The sequence below is a fragment of the Epinephelus lanceolatus genome, chromosome 2 (assembly GCF_041903045.1).
Source record: "Epinephelus lanceolatus isolate andai-2023 chromosome 2, ASM4190304v1, whole genome shotgun sequence".
In the NCBI taxonomy this organism is placed as follows: Eukaryota; Metazoa; Chordata; class Actinopteri; order Perciformes; family Serranidae; genus Epinephelus; species Epinephelus lanceolatus.
Genome location: NC_135735.1, coordinates 51,443,863 through 51,461,438, shown reverse-complemented (window position 1 = coordinate 51,461,438; position 17,576 = coordinate 51,443,863). Strand labels below are relative to the sequence as shown.

At 43.0% G+C, this 17,576-nt stretch overlaps 1 long non-coding RNA gene across 1 annotated transcript; it reads left to right on the top strand.

Moving 5' to 3' along the window:
* The first annotated feature begins 5,608 nt into the window (after window positions 1-5,608).
* Window positions 5,609-7,832, top strand: LOC144458811 (uncharacterized). The gene is made up of 2 exons (XR_013488192.1): window positions 5,609-6,629; window positions 6,739-7,832. It is a non-coding gene; the product is annotated as an uncharacterized LOC144458811 (long non-coding RNA).
* Window positions 7,833-17,576: the final 9,744 nt, after the last annotated feature.

Here is a 17,576-nt window from a genome sequence, read left to right as displayed (position 1 = left end):
GTTTTGCACAGCAGGAGGCAGCTCATCTGTTCACACTATGCTCCTAATTATCTGACTGGCAGACAGCCTGCAAGGAGCATTGATTTTCTGTATCAATGACCTTGAACAGTAACAACACCCACTCAGTTAGACCCCACTGAAAAAAACACATCAAGCTCAGTGCAGGTCATCCTAAAATTAAATCCTACTTTTAGACTTCATAATATGCCCCAGCACAATTTCTCACCTCTTTTCCCCCTCACTTTCTTTATTTGCTCTGGAGCAGACACCCCCCAGCATAATTTATGCAGTCAAGCAGCTGCCGATTGCCTCCTGTCAAAATGAATCCCTTCACTTGATCCTTCGTATATAAACTTTTTTAAATACACCCTTTTTAAGAATCTCATGATAGGGGGAGGGCATTTGTTTCAAACCTGTGTGGGCTGAGCACATAATTAATTAAAATTCCTGTCAGTTCTTACCATCAAATGATAATGCTCAGCCCCTTAGAGACTGCCCAGAACACTGAGGATACAATATGTCTTTCCTGCGTGGACTGTAGAAGTCCATTTTAAACAGTCTGTCATGTTGCAGAACATTTCAAGCGGGTTAAAGAGATGATGAAACAGCTTTGATCTGCCCTCACTGAGATTAATACTTCAACTTTAATAAAGTGAAAGACAGAAATATTTAAATAACAGAATATTAAAGAAGAGAAATAATAATGGCATTGGTCTGAATCATAAATGATTCATACAGACCTCTACCTTATTCTGCCCTTTCCTTTTGAACCCTCAGGACAAAGGGACAGCTCTGAATTCACTGATCAGTAAATAACATACACTTGGACAGAAGTTTACTCTGTCAGCTCAGCATCCTTCCAGAGGCACTCTTGTGCGTCACTGTGAAGTAATTAAGGGTTGTGGGTTCAGGACCTTTTTGATTCTGTCTGCCTACACGCCTCACATTTGTTGTTAAATAAAGCACACTGTTCTCTGTTCTGTAATTGCAGTGTAGAGAAACAGACCGGTGACAGTTTTTGCAACAACGATTAGAATTTCTCTCATCTCTGCTGCTACTCTGCACATGTGTGTGTGTTTTCACCAATGCAAAGACATGTACAGAAACACACTCAAAGACACACCAACAGGAACACACACACATACACATTATTTAACAGAGCACAGTGGCATTTGAGCCTTTATGTTCATCTTAAATACATTAGATGATAATATTTCTATATGATTTGTGGTGGTGCATCCATCTCTAAACTGCAACACAGTTTTAAATTCAATACAGTTACTTGGATTTTTTAAGAGCCTTAATGCTGAAAACATTAGCCTATTAATCAATTAATCAGTCAACAATTTTGAGAAAGTTTGCTCAGCAGCTGAGCTGAGATTTTGAACAATGCTGCCATGGTCAAGGTCAAACTTTTAATCGCTTGTAGAGCCAGTGAAATGAAAAATAAATTTTTCATCTCACACAGGCTCTGCCCTCTACTGTACTATTTGGGTAATACCACATCAATCACGAGCATGCATTCTCTAACCAAGATTTGCATAAAATAGCTGGCCAGTCAGTATGTGCCTTCCTGAATATGTGCAGACCTGAAAATACATAAGGAGGAACACTGTCTGGCATCCCTTCTCCCTTCAGCAACAAAGACCAAATGAGTAGCTTTCTCCATGGATGGAGTTGCCACTTCAAAAACCTCATCTTTGCCTCGATGCAGATCGTACAAAGTGGTGTTCAGCAGCCGCCAGCCTGTGAGGCCTGCCTGGCACTGCCAATGTTTACCAGCAGCGGTGGGATAACTTCAAATGCTTCAACGTAATGTTTTGCTGCCATGAGAGTGAGCAGGAGCTTGAGATAAATAATGTTGAAAGTCCAACTCCAACTGCCACACTTGGCCACCAGCCTTGGTCAACCTCGCTGAGACAACATCTTGGTTTCAAGATGATGACAACATCTCGTCTGTGTCCTTTATATATATATATATATATATATATATATATACATATATATATATATATATATCAGAATGACATTTGGACCACAGCATGGACATATCATAATGTCATTCAAGATGTTGCTGCAGATGACTGTGTGATGTCTTGCCACAGTAGGCTCTTGTCACGTGTGACTCACTTCCCCTATAAGTACTGTGGTGATCTCCATGAGCCACGGATTGATCTCAACGGTCACTTGGCTCCTTTAGCAGCTAGAGGAGGAGAAATTGCAATTTTTTCCTGACTGCTCTCCTATAGGAGACAAGAGGAATTAAGGTACTGTGCCCAGTCATGAATCCTATACTACACTGAACAAAAATATAAATGCAACACTTTTGTTTTTGCTCCCATTTTTCATGAACTGAACTCAAAGATCTAAAACATTTTCTATATACACAAAAGACCATTTCTCACAAATATTGTTCACAAATCTGTCTAAATCTGTGTTAGTGCCTCTCCTTTGCTGAGATAATCCATCCCACCTCACAGGTGTGGCATATCAAGATGCTGATTAGACAGCATGAATATTGCACAGGCGTGCCTTAGGCTGGCCACAATAAAAGGCCACTCTGAAATGTGCAGTTTTGCTTTATTGGGGGGGTATGTGGGGGCTGCATTGGAGCTAAGCTAACTAAAGCTAATTAGCAACAAGATGCCTCCCTTTTCCACGGATGACTACCACAAACTTCTTCAGAACATAGCTGTACTGAAAATGAAAATTCACCTACTCGAAGTGAATGTGGAGGTAAATGTGCTATCTGGGAAGGAGACCACTCTACCGATGACTGAAAAGAGTGGACAGAAGCAGGCCAACAGACAGCTAATTAGCACCACCACAAAGAAGGAGGAGGCCTGTGTAAACGGCAATAAATCAACCAGTAGCCCTCCCTGGAACTTGCTTTGAGCAAAGCCTAAGAATAATTCAGGTAAAGATATGGGAAGATGGATAACAGGCAGAATCCAGCACCCAGAGATAAATGAGGAAAATGGTTGGCCTACACTCCCATCACACAGAGGTGTTTCTTCAACCCCATTACTGAGGAGAGAACAACCACAGATAGTGGTTACAACAAGAAGTAAAAGCAAACCAACCCAAGACACAGACATCCGATTGGAAAACAGATTTGCTCCACTTCTACAAGACTCTGACTCCCTGAAAGAAAGCTCATCTCCCAGCACCAGAGAAAGGTATGAAACTAAATCATACATTAAAAGGCTGCAAAAAGAGCTAACTACTGGGCCTCAAACACTGATAGTCGGTGACAGAGCTGTGAATGAGATAAAATGCTTTTGCAGTGAGAAAAACACCAAAGTACTGTTTTCAAAATGACATGGTATCTGATATCTCGAAGAAAATTATGAAAATTGCTGCTGAGCATCCGACAGTGAAATCTGTCATCATACACACAGGAGCCCTAGATGTTGTGAAGCAACAATTAAAGGTACTGAAACAAGATTTTATTGATCTGCTGGACAAAGTTCGATGTCTGAATGCTGAGGTGTATTTGAATGGACCTCTGCCAACAGTACAACAAGGAGATGAGAGATTTAGCAGGCTGATGGTGCTTAACAGGTGGCTCAAGGATACGTGTGCCACTCAATCAGTGAACTTTATTGACAATTTCTACATTTTTTGGGAATGTAGGCATCTATTTAAGGCAGACAGATTTGCCTTAATAAAGCAGGAGTACAGTTGTTAAGTTCCAACATTTTCTATTGTGTGCCTCAGACGCCAATGGCCTCTGCCAAGGACAGGAGATGAGATAGTTCAGCAGGGCAGATAAGATAGCGCTCTGGAGGATGGCAGACCCAGATCAATTATGTTGTCCCCCAGGAAAAGTCAGGGCCCTATGGAGCTCAGGCAGCCTTTTCTATTCCTGTGATTACAGGGAACAGAAAAATGGTTAAACTGATGAGAGATAAAAACAATACAGTTGCTAATTTATTGAGTATAATATGTCAACCTCAGAACACATCAGTGTCTCCTGTTATCTCTGCCAGGTTACGTCTGTTCAGTATTAGATCACTAGTTAACAAATCACTGTTAATTAATGACATCATTTTGACCTATAATCTAGACTTTTTACTTCTTAGTGAAACATGGTTGACTGAATCTATCTGTGACACTATTCTTAATGAGGCAGCACCAACAAATTTCAGTTTCATGAACAAGTGTCGAACTGGCAAGAAAGATGGAGGAGTTGCTGCATCTATAAATCTGTATTTCAGTGCAAGGAAATTATATTTGGTGATTTTAGCTCTTTTGAATATCTCTGCTTTTTGGTAAAAGGTAATCCAAAAGTCCTTTTTTAATCACTTATAGACCTCCAAGACACTCTGGAAAATTCATTGAGGAGTTTGCCGAACTGCTGTCAATTATTTGTACTGACTACAACTTTTTAGTCATAATGGGATTTTAACATTCATGTAGACAATAGCATGGACAGTATTGCCAAAGAACTCTCTTCTCTACTTGACACTTCAACAAGTGAAAGGGCTTACACACACTCAAGGCCACACTCTAGATTTGGTTATCTATAAGGGTGTTGACATTTCTTCTGTTGATGTTAAGGATTTGGCTCTTTCTGATCATTTCTGTGTGTTATTTTACTTACAGATCATTCCAATTATTCAGTTAACCTCTGTGTCTAAGGTACATAAAGGAAAATACCAGTGCTCAGTTTATGGAGACCATAGTCACGAACTATGAGTGTAGAGACAGTCATTTGGAAAATCTCAAATGTCATGGATGCTGTTGCTCCTATTAAAATTAAAACTAAGACAACCTTGAGCAGACAGAAAACACCATGGAGGAACACATGATGGTAAAGGCCATAAAAACAGATTCCAGGAAAGTAGAGCATAAGTGGAGGAAAAACTCAACTTCAAATTCACTATGACCTCTACAAACAAAGTCTTTGCAATTTCAACCATGAGTTATTCAGGGTTTTTCAGAAATCATCAGTAAGAACATCAACAATACTCACACTTTGTTTGCTATGATTGATAAGCTTACTAACCCCTCTAATCAGATAGCTCCAGAACTCCTCTCAACAGATAAATGCAATGAATTTGCTTGCTATTTTAGTGAAAAACATTAGCACACAGTAGCAAAATAATAAAATGATGCAACTCTTAAAACCACCCAGGAATAACTCAACAACCTTGTCAGAATTTAAAACAGTTGACCTTAAAACTATAAAGGAAACAGTTCAGCAGCTTAAACCATCAACTTGCTGCCATCTGACTTCTTTCAAACTATTGCAATGTTTGTCCTTACTGATTTGCAGCAAATTATCAATTGCTCACTTGAGTCAGGCATGTTTCCTAAACTCCTAAAAGAAGCTGCTATTAAGCCACACTTAAAAAAGAGAACGCTAGATGCTTCCATGCTAGCAAATTTCAGACCTATCTCAAATCTTCCCTTCATAGCCAAGATTGTTAAGAAAGTGGTTAGTAGTATATAGGGACCAGCTTTGCGCGTGCACGTGAAACGCGCGTGCGTGTGTGCACGCGAAACGTGCGTGCGTTCCCCCCCCCCCACACACACACACACACACGCCCCTCCCCCAATCCCCTCCCCCACACGCCCCTCCCCCAATCCCCTCCCCCACAAACGTCATATGAAATCCTGCTCTCATTGGTTAAACATAGCGCCTCCTTCTGGGGGTGGTTCCGAATGAAACCGTAGCTATTGGCTAATCAAAAAGCCCCTCCTTGCGGCCGGATGTAGGTGGTGTGCATATATATACAAGGGATTTTCTCAGCAGGACATCCTCAACTTCTCGGACGGCGAAGCTACGGCGGGAGGAACTCTGATTTTTTTTTTTTCTTCAACGATCGCCTGTATTCTGCAAGACGTTTCTGCAACCATGTCTTCCTGCACCAGCAACAGTGGCATCGGGTCAAGCGACCGCCCAGGTATGTCTAATGACCTGGCGACGGTTGTGGATGCTCGGGCCCCTTACAAGAAAAGGAGACGTGTAGGAAGTGGTCTCGTTACGCCGGAGAATCGTGAATTTGAGCTAGAGCTGGAGGGGGTTAATGGGTATGTTTACAATGTTAAATATCAGGACTCTGTCGTTACGCTCAGTGCGGCCACCGGTCGCAGTGTGGTTCCAGGCGTTGAAACATGGACGGTCAGTTTGATGCATAGAGATTGGAAATTGTTTTGGTCAGAGGTCTGCCCTGACCTAGACCAACCCGGTTTCCCATAGAGTATTTATGTCTCGCAGTGGGTCAGCAAAACGGGCCCCGAGATGTACCGCGTCGAGACGGATCGTTTTAACAAACGGCGGGAGGACTTTATTTTTCTCAGTGTGTGCAAAGATCGAGAATCTGTGATCGCGAGCAGAGGCCGCGACGCATGGGGACAACAACCCTACCCTCTTACACTTCAAGAGCGTGACGAGTGGTTTAAAACTGTTTTCTTTATTCAGTGGTGCGACTGGAGATCTCTGCAGAAATTGTTTGACGAAGCTGACAAGGGCATCAGAAGAGACAGGATCCTCTCTTCTTATCAGAGTGTTAGAAAACGTCTTCTTTTCGATGATGCACAGGCTAATGCGCAGGGTAGTCACCTTCCTTCCCTGTGCCGCCCGAAAATCATCAGACACGTCGACTACTGATAAAGCCTAGGTTAGCATAACTTTTGTATTTTTTTTTTTTGTCATTTTAAATTATGATAAACGGTGTATAAGATTTTAATGTTTTTTTCTGTTGTTGTTGTTTTTTTTTTTTTTTACAGGTAGTGTCCTTATCAACACCTGTGACGACGATGATACTAGAGGGTGTTGGGAAAACGATTGCGGTGGTGTGGAACCCTGCACACCTCATATGAAGTCGCATGAGGCGCTGCATGTGAAGAAGAAGGAGAAGAAGAAGGAGGAGAAGGGACATGTCTCGACACTGTCCCTGACAAAAGACGACGTGGACACGATCAAAGACTTTCTATCACGCTGCCAGTATCACGCAGGGTGGGAAAAAACAAAAGCTCTCTGCAGCGGGTGTAAAATCAGCCACCCGAGTCAGCGTCATCACTCTTGCTTGTTTGAATTTGATCAGATCAGATGTATGTATTTTGACCAGATTCTGGACTCTGTATTCAAGCAGTCTCTAGGAAAAGCTCTACATTACCTGTTTGCGCAGATATCACCGGGGGCTTTCTCACAAGACAGGCTTTTAGGAGCGGCCGAGACTCTGAGACACTATCTCAGACCCGGATGTGACGGAATATCTGCCAACGAGGAAATGGAGACGATGGAGGACCACAAGCACGAGACCGCTTTACGCAACGCCTTCACCGTGTGGACCAAGTGCTGCTGCTGCTGCATATCGACAGATTTGTAATATTTACCACAGAAAAAATGATGTTGTTGTTTGGGATCACAATAGCCACATATCTTTTGTCGTGGAAAAGACGCCATGCCATGAACAGACTGACATCACTTCTGTACGGGGTAATTACCGGTGACTGTGTCCCACGCGACTGTGTTACATTCAACAACCATTTAAACGATATAAGGACAAATGTTATAAATTGGAATGATACCGTGTGTGCGGCAGCACACAGTTCATCAGCGGTTAAAGATGTGGTAACAGCATATTTCACAAACTGTAATGAGTCTGAGGCGTTTGCAACAGGCCACGTTATTTGTCTTTGTGCATTTCTTTGTGATGCGTGTGTTTTGATGATTAAAAATGGTGTGCCATTAGATGTTTGTGATGCAGTTCAGCACCTAGTGCGACACATGATAGACAGAGATGTGACGGTGTGTGTAAAATACCTAAACATGTTGAAAAACCATAAATAAATAAATAAAAGACGGTGTGTCGACCTCATTTTGGCCACTTGTGTTGTTGACTGAATATGGAGCGCACGCTAGACAAGATTTACCACGACCCCGCACACCCAGGGGGTCTTGGAGGTGTACAAAAACTTTGCGACGCTGTTAGAAAATGCACTGGGGAGGCTCCTGGGATGCCTGAAGTAAAGCGTTACTTGCAGGGGCAAGATGTGTATACCCTCCACGCTAGAGCAGCTGTACACTTCCCTAGAAATAGGGTGTTGGTTAGCGGTATTGACAAACAGTTCCAGGCCGATCTGGTGGACATGAGTGAATATTCAGCAGAAAATGACAATGTGCGCTACCTGCTGACATGTATCGATGTATTTTCTAAATATGCATGGGTTAGGTGTCTTAAAAACAAGACCGGTACATCTGTTGCAAAGGCGTTTGAAGACATTTTGAACGAAGGCCGCATACCTGTAAAACTCCAAACCGATCAGGGGACAGAGTTTTATAACAAACAGTTTCAACACCTAATGGAGGTGTATAAAATTAAACATTTCTCTACCTCAAACGAGACTAAGGCTAGCACGGTTGAACGTTTCAACAGAACATTTAAGACCCGCATGTGGAGATATCTAACGTCTGTTAATTCGCGTAGATATGTTGATGTCGTCCAGGACCTCGTCAACGCTTACAACAAGTCTCACCACAGATCGATAAAGATGGCCCCATCCGATGTAAACAAAGACAACGAGAAGCTCGTCTTTAACACGCTGTACAAGGAGAAGAAGAAGAAACCGCCGAGGATCGTATCGTTCAAATATAATGTAGGGGACACTGTGAGAATATCAAAACTCCGAGGGGTGTTTAGAAAAGGTTATGAACAAACATATACAGACGAGTTTTTTTTACAATAACTAGGCGCATAGCCCGTGACCAGCCTGTGTATAGAATATCAGATTGCTCGGGTGATGAGGTAAAAGGCGCATTTTACGAGCCTGAGCTACAGCCGGTAATCATTGACAAAAACAAGGTGTTTAAAATAGAGAAAATAATATCCAGAAAAACTATAGGCCGGAAAAAGATGGCGCTTGTGAAATGGTTGGGGTGGCCTGAGAAATTTAACTCGTGGGTCTCTGAAAAGGACATCGTTGACGTGTAATATATATGTATATATATATATATATATATATATATATCACGGGGCGTTATCTGTTTACACAGCCACTTTGGAATTGTCGCACGTCCCAACAACATCAAGAAGATGGAGAACAAGAACGGATTTTATGTCACGTTACCGAGTAATGCATCGCTACACGTGTATCCTAATAACAAGATATGGCGCTACCGAACAAAATTAGCAAAACCAATCGTTCTGAGCGAACCGTACGAGGTGGGGGTTATTGAACTTCAGTACCCTAGGGTGTGGTCAACGTTCCCTGCTTCTGACGCGGACGTGTTAATATACGACAGTAAAACCAACCAGACAGCCACTATAACACTGTTTGCCGGGTTTTACGACTCCATTCCCAGAATACTAAAAGAATTTAATGCTAAATGCATCGGCAACCCGATAACATCGCGCTTAGGTCTTCAATATAACAACATTACAAATCATGTTTATTTTTCGGGAGGAGAAGGATATAAGGTGACGTTCCGCGGGAAACTGGCCGAAATATTGGGTTTTAAGCCCGGTGAGCCGTTTGAGATACCGGTGACCCCTATTTTTAAGAAAATCTACGCCAGTCCTCACCCCGCAGATATTTTTGGGGGAGTTTATAATATATACGTTTACAGCGATATCGTTGATTATCAGCTAGTGGGAGACAGCCACGCGCCGCTCCTCCGATGTATAAATATAACACCGGAGGTAGGTCGTATGCCCACTCTGACATATGACAAGCCACACTATACATCGCTCTCCAAATCTGTCATTGACGATATCGAGATATCGTTAAAAAACAATCAAAACCAGTATATACCATTCACGTACGGAAAAGTGATTGTTAAACTACACTTTAGACCTGTGAAGCAGTATTTCTAGACCTGAGAAAATGGCCTACACACCATATGTGCGTGACGATGCCCGATATATGACATATTACATGAACCAAGCGGGTGGCGAATTACCCGGATTTATAGGTTCAAGTACACAATACGGTAACGGTTTAGGCGGCATATTTCGAGGCTTGCTTAGAATGGCTGTACCGTTATTTAAAAAAGGATTCAGCATCGCCAAGCCACATTTAAAAAACGCAACTGTAAACATTGTAGGGGATATGGCGTCCAACATTGCCAGAAGCGCTGTATCGAGACGACAGGAAGGAAACGGGTTGATGGTGATCAGAAAAAGATTGTCCAAAAGACCCCCCTCGTCGAGGGGTCGCAGCTCCGGCAGGTCCAAAAAGCGTAAAACGACCGTCAAAGTGACACGACGCATCAGAAAGAAGTTGGCCGCCAAGAGAAGCGCAACTTCCAAAAGACGCTCGGTGATTCTGCGTAAAGACATATTCTAGTCTGAGAAGAGAAAACAACAGCACCGGCCATGGCTCTCATACACAACCAGTCGGAAGAATGTGTGAAGACGGAGCTGGATCTGTTCACAGTGCCGTACACACAGGCATCCCGTAATGCCGAAACCCCCGGTTTCGGCATTACGGGATGCCGGGCCTCTGGAATTTTTTATATCGGCCTGCGGCGAGGATTACATTGATCTAAACGATACCTACCTGTACATGCGCGCGAGAATCACGAACCCCGATGGTACCGATTTGGCCCAAGCCGCAGATGTGGGTTTTGTTAACTACCCCGGGTGTACGTTATTCTCGCAGGTGGATATCATGTTAGGAGACAGGCTTATAACCCAATCTTCCAACACATACCCGTACCGTGGGATAATCGAGTGTTTAATCAACTACGGAAAGGACACCTTGGATACACAGTTTAGCAGCGGCCTGTTTTGTAAAGACACAGCAGACCACATGAATGTTGCCTCCATAGCCGGAGATAACGAAGGCCTAGCCGAAAGAGGGCGATACACTGTCAACAGCCGCACTGTGGAATTAATAGCACCAATACACTCCGATTTGTTTTTTCAGGAAAAGTTATTGTTAAACATATAGACATTTCCCTAAAATTTATTCGATCAAAGGACGAGTTTGCCTTAATGACTGCGCAAAATAATCAATACGCCGTGAAGATCGTATCGGCTAGCTTATTTGTGAAAAAGGTGGCCGTGGTACCTGCCGTTAGATTGGCGCATAGCAGGGCACTGCAGCACACTAACGCTAAATACGCTATTGACAGAGTGGCTCTGAAAACATTTTCCATACCTGCAGGAACAAGAGTGTGCAACCAGGAAAATCTTTACATGGGACAAATCCCCAAATTCGTCATCATAGGCTTTGTTGACCATGAGGCATATTCGGGGAGCTATAACCGGAACCCCTTCTGTTTTCAGCATTACGATACAGAGTTTATTAGCCTGTACGCAGACGGGCAGTCTCACCCTGCAAAGCCCTTTCAGCCACTATTTCAGAGAGGCCAGTATGTGAGAGAGTATTTCCAGCTGGTACAAACTACAGGACGTCATTTAAAAGACAGGTCTCTGGCCATATCACGTAATGATTTCGGGAATGGTTACACGTTATTCTGCTTCAATCTGGAACCGGACGACGGTCGTGCAGGGAACGTATCACTGATTAAAAGTGGTAATGTGAGGTTGGAAGTCCGTTTCAGAGTACCTCTACAGCGCACCGTTAACCTCGTGTGTTATGCTGTTTACGATTCTGTTATCGAAATATCAAACAAGAGACAAGTACTTTTGGATTATTACTAAAAAGAAGAAGAAGCGGTATCAGCCATGAACACTATAGAGCTGACCGGCATCCTCAATAAAAGAATCATTAACGGGACAAATTTTTTAGGAGTCCTGGCATGCGACCAGCTGTCAAACCATAAAGGCACAGCGTTCCCAGCCATGCTGGTTGTGAATACACATCCCTCTAACATGCCCGGTGAACACTGGCTCGCTATTTATATTACGAAACAGAAGCATGGATATTTTTTCGACAGTTTTGGAAACCCTCCCAACAGCGACAAATTTCCATCGGAGATATACAGATACCTCGTTGAAAACTGTGCAGGCGTGTATTATTCCCAGAGGCAGGTTCAGAACAACTACTCTACAACCTGTGGACAGCATTGTGTCTTTTTTCTGTGTCATATACAAAGAGGAATTCCTTTTACAAGAATATTAAACATGTATAGTGCTAATCTGGCACGCAATGATGCTATGGTGTGCAAGTTTGTAAACAAAATACAGCCCTCTGTATGCCGTGGATATAATTTCACATGTGTACAGTGCAGCAACATGCAGTGTGACTGTGAATAATTCTAATAAATAAAAGAGAGAGAAAGCATGATCCGCAGTTCAGACATTCCATTTATTTAACACATTTGTAGAATACATTCATTTGGTCAAGAATTTAATAATAGTAATAATGTAAAAAATAAAAAATACATTCAAGTGGTCAAAAGTTAAAACAAAAATACATTAAATTGGTCAAGAATTTAAAATGAAAAAATACATTCAAGTGGTCAAGAATTTAAAATGAAAATACATTCAAGAATTTAATAATAGTAATAATGAAAAATAAAAAATACATTCAATTGGGCAAGAGTTAAAAACAAAAATACATTAAATTGGTTAAGAATTTAATAATAGTAATAATGAAAAATAAAAATACATTCAAACGGCATTCAAAAGTAAATATTAAAAAAAGATAAAGAAATCAGAACAACTGTAACAAAATTACACACATCCTTTTATTATTAAAAATCCTCCCACTGTGAAGTGTTTAGTCTGTGAGGTAGTGAACGTGTTGAAGCAGGTGTCCTTAGTGGGGTGCTAAAGTACCCCGGTGAGTCTATTACCGACCGTTTTTTCCCCTTGCTTTTATGGGCTGAAAAACTAGGAGCGTCTCCGATTCTTTTATACTCAGCTATATCGCCACGCACCTGTTTGTTAGGGATGGCCATTAAAGGTATCTTTAAATGGGCTAGGGTTTTTAGGAACACGTCCCACCCCAGTGGTCTAGAAATGTCTGAAATGTTGTGTGATGCAGTGACACTTTTCACCAGGTCATACAAATGAGTACCGTGGAGGGGACGACCGTTAACAACAATTTCAGCGTTGTCTGTCCAGGATAAAACATGCTTTGAGCGGGTAATTGCATCTAGAATGTATTCAGCATTTCTCTGACTTCTTTTGGGAATGTGTTTTAACACACCCTCTAAAACCGTGTCCTTTTTATGCCCATCATCATCATCATCGTCAGGTCTGCGGTCCTCGGGTCTAATTTCGGTATCAGGCATTGACAGGGTCAGTACAGTTTTTTCACGCTCACCCTGTCTCACCAATGCCAAATAACGCTGCAGTACTTGAGAGTATTTTTTGGCCTTTTCATATATGTCTGTGTCCGGTAGTTTCAAAATGTCAGACATGGCTCGGTCAAGATCGTTTTGTACTACCTGTCTTATGCTTGCAGTGTTTTGGTCCTGATACTGCTGCTGCTGCTGCTGCTGCTGTTGTTGCTGTTTTAACATGTCAAGCTGATGCTGAGGAACCAAAAACATCTTCTGCGCATGCTCCATATTCTTCTTTCTTAAACTCTGCTTATCAGGCTTGTAATAAATGGTATAGCTGCTCCAAGTAGTGGTAGTAAAAACCCGCCGCTCTGGTTAATCGTCTTTTTCTTCTTTAAATGTTTAACATTTTTGTCCGCAACCAGTCTGATGATGCCTCTCTTCTTTTTTAACTGAGCGTACTGTTTTTCTGTCAAAGGGATGTTACCTCTCAACACATTTAAAGCTATTTCACAGAGTGCATCGATAAAGTTTGCGCTAGCGCCACACACAATGACCCTTCTCATACCCGGCGTTGCTTTATATAACAACTCCAACATGGCTAGATTCCTCTGCACGCGTGACGACATTATTTAGCCCTTTGTTTTTTAGGCATATAAACAACGTGCTGATTTGATAACAAAGCGGTTCTGAGCCTCAAGTGGTCTGGAGTGGCAGCTTTATAATCTATGAGGAGATACCCGTATGCAGAACTAGTGGCGTCATTAAACGCCTCTAAAAAATATTTAGTGTTTCCAGGAAACATCTGTTTGCCCAGAAGTGTAACCTGATATTTATCCCTAGGGTTTTTGAACAAGACAAGGTAGTTTGTGTTTAAACTAATGGTTCTGCTAGCCTTGCCTTGTATAAACAAATTTTGAACCAGATATATACAGCTGAGATTTCTATGGTGGACATATTTGGTGAATACATTCTGAACTTCTATATTGTTACTGGCGTCATTCATTAAATCGTCTATGACGAGTAGATTAGTCTTGTCCGGGGGTAATAACTCATCGTCACACAGGGAATCGGGTAACCCTTTAACAAAGTTGATGTCTCTTAATTTAAGGAGTTGGTCGTATAAAGGCTGCCAGCATGAGTATACGTAGACCAAATTATCAATGTTATGTGAAATAACTGTAGATGCATTTTCAATAAGACCCTTGACAAAATACGTCTTTCCACAATTTGAGGGACCACTCACCACCAAACTAAACGGATGCTGCAGTCTTGAGTCAAAAGAGATGTTAGTAGCCATAAGGCAGCGTGCTGTAGTCTGACAGGACTCTGCGCTTGTTATATACCACCTTGACTTTTTTGTGTACTATGTCATTTTTAAGATGAAACTTCTTTTTATCACGTCTGATGGTTTCCGCCTCTGTGATCACATGCATCTGAGTGTTCTGATTGGTCACAAAGGACTGGACCAACCCCTTAAGCGACTCGTGGGTGAGCACTGCTGCATTTTTGGCGTTAAGTGTGACACCCTTGCACTTGACCTGCGTTTTACCAAGTTTTGTGCAGTAGGCGTAACACTTTGGACCCCCAGACACAAACTCTGTGATATAATCTTCCTCTGGGAGCCCGCACACATCACCGTCATTGATCTCGTCGGTTAAGTCACCCAAGTATGAGCCTAGAGGGGGAACCCAATCACCTGGGCTGGACGTGAAAATGACGCTGTCCGTGTCACAGTACAGCACACGCTCCTGTAGCCTGTCCAACAAGTCATACAGCATCAGCCTAGCATAGGCGGTGGTCATAGCCCCTATGAACACATTCACATCATTCACTCTGGACGCCTTACCATCTGCGTGACACCACTGGATTATGGCCACGTCATCGGATATAAACCCAAACTGACGCACGTCATAATGGTCGCTGAACATGAGCTGTGTGAATCTCTCCGGTTCTGTAATTAACTCGCAGGAGGGCATGTTACTCCGCATGCTGAATCTGCCCCACAATGAGTTCAGGAGAAGCTTGTTACAATTCCTGACCGCCTTGTTGACACAGATTTTGTCAGCATCGATTAAAATCCCCTCCTTTTCATGGTAGTCGCGTATGTACTGGGCTTTTTCTGCAGGAGTAGTGACATGCCCGGGGTAGCCTGACGCCTCCTGCTTACACTTCAAAAACGTCTTGACATATTCCTTGAACAATGTGTCTGTCTTGTTTGGGAAATGCCACACTTCATCAATGCAGACAATCTGGTACCCCTTCTCGACAGCTTTCTGAAGTTCAAATGAGACCCACACACCTGACAGCTGTCGCTCGGCGTCAGTATGCGCACAGACACTGGTCTGGTTTAACTCCTCAGCACACCTGCCACACAACGGAAACATGAGCCTTTTGTGACACCTGTAGGGCAGTACGGGGTGGTACAGACCTCTGGGAGGAAGCACGGTACACTTTACAAACCCGAAATAATTTTCTACCGGACCAAAATCTCGGTGGAATATTTGAGGGTGTCCAACTGGGTATTGTTTTTTTGACTGTACAGTAGGATACAGGCTTGTGAAATCGTAGTATCTGATTTTCTCATCTGCGTTATCAGCCTTGTGGTACATTTTGATGGCGTTTGTACGCCCTCCAAAAAGGGCTTGTCGTGGGTCGAGGCGTTCTTTGGGCCTGTAAGTGTTGAGGTGCGCCTGAACAGATGGGTCTGAACGTTTTAGCGCCTCCCACTCACATTCCCACATCACCACCACACGCAGACCATGCACGCTTTTCAACGCTGATATTTTTTCACAGAATGAGTGGTACAGACTGCCATAGGGTTTTTTGGTGACAGGATTCACTTCGGTCTGGACGCAACACTTGACACATCCGTGAAAAAAGCATCCCGCAAACTCGTAGCAGGTGTTTGTGGCCGTGTTATACCCGTCCACAAAAAACTGCCCAAACCGTTGCTCACCGCGGTTCAAAGCGTGTCTAATCTCGGAGCCTTCTACCTTGGCCACGTATTCCAGCCACTGCATACACACCTCAGAATAGGTTTTATTCTGCCGTGTGTATGCGCCTTCATACGTGAGGGCGAGGGTGTCTTTGGGTAGAAAACGCGTTTTGAAAACACCCATGCAACTCGACGCCAGTGTCGTAAACGCGAACGGGTCGAGGTCTGTGCACCTGATAAATGTCTCACGATAAATTAGACAGGCCTTGCGAAGCACTTCTACATCATTAACACAGTAGTGGCGAATTTCTGTCTGGAAATCAAAGGTTTTCTCACGGACGGTGTCATACCACATCATGAACCTATGCTTGTCGCTGTCAGACATGGTGTTGTACCCGTAATAAGAGGGGTCGGGGTATTTGCCCACATAGTACTCGTTGGCCTCGGTGTTGAACTTGTGCGGAAAATACCCCTTCTCCATGTCCTCAAAACCCATGGCAGCCGGTGTCCTGGATAAACGCATGGGTAGAAAGCTGAAAGAATCGATCCAGCGTTGCTGGAATGCCTTGTCATACATCAGGATGACCCTACTGCCACGCATGGTTACTGTGGGAGGGATCCCCTGTTGCACAAAATATTCCAGCAGTATGTAATTATCAAACCCAGAGGCGTTGTGTGCAATAAATGTGTACCCCTTATATTTTGGCTGCTGGTACCGTTTAACAAACGTGTCAACGCATTTCAGGGTGTTGAAACAAAATTTGTTTCCCTCTGTGTCCATAGCGCACACAAAGTTTGCTTCGTGCTTGCCCTCGTGATAACGCGTCTCAAAATCAAAAAATATGTATTTTGTGTGTGGGGTTTGTTTTTTCAGCGGCTGGATAAAACACTGGTGTACCGCATCGCTCTCATTTAGGGCCTCACCGCAGTGTGTACACTTTGGTGGTGTGCATTTATGCTGCGTTCTTGCCGCCTTGTAGGTTTTACCGCACTCTTCACAATATTTCACTTTGTCACACGGCGCTGCGTCGTGTTTAGAGTGAGGGTGTTTATGCTGATGATAGCAGTGTCTGGACTTGCAGATTCGTTTACACTCTGTACATTTTACAGTGGCCCCTGTGTGCATGTGACACGGTGTATAACAAACATTGCAGAGGTATTTACAAACGTGCTTAAACGGTTCTGTGTATGAACCGTAACAGTAGTCACACACATAGGTACCGCCAAAGAAACCGGATTTATTTACAATCAGGTAATAATGGTCATTGTGCAGGTACATCCACACAGTGCTGGCGTGTACTGCGTCATGGGTTTTGTAACACTGTAGGTGTTTACGCCCTGAACCATGGTGGAATACTACGATTTTTAGGTTTAAGTGATTTTCAAATTTTGTGATATCAGAGAGCGACACCTTGTGGGTTTCATCAAATCCTACAGCACTATGCAGTTGTTTAGCATACTGCATTTTATCAGCGGCAGACAAGCTTT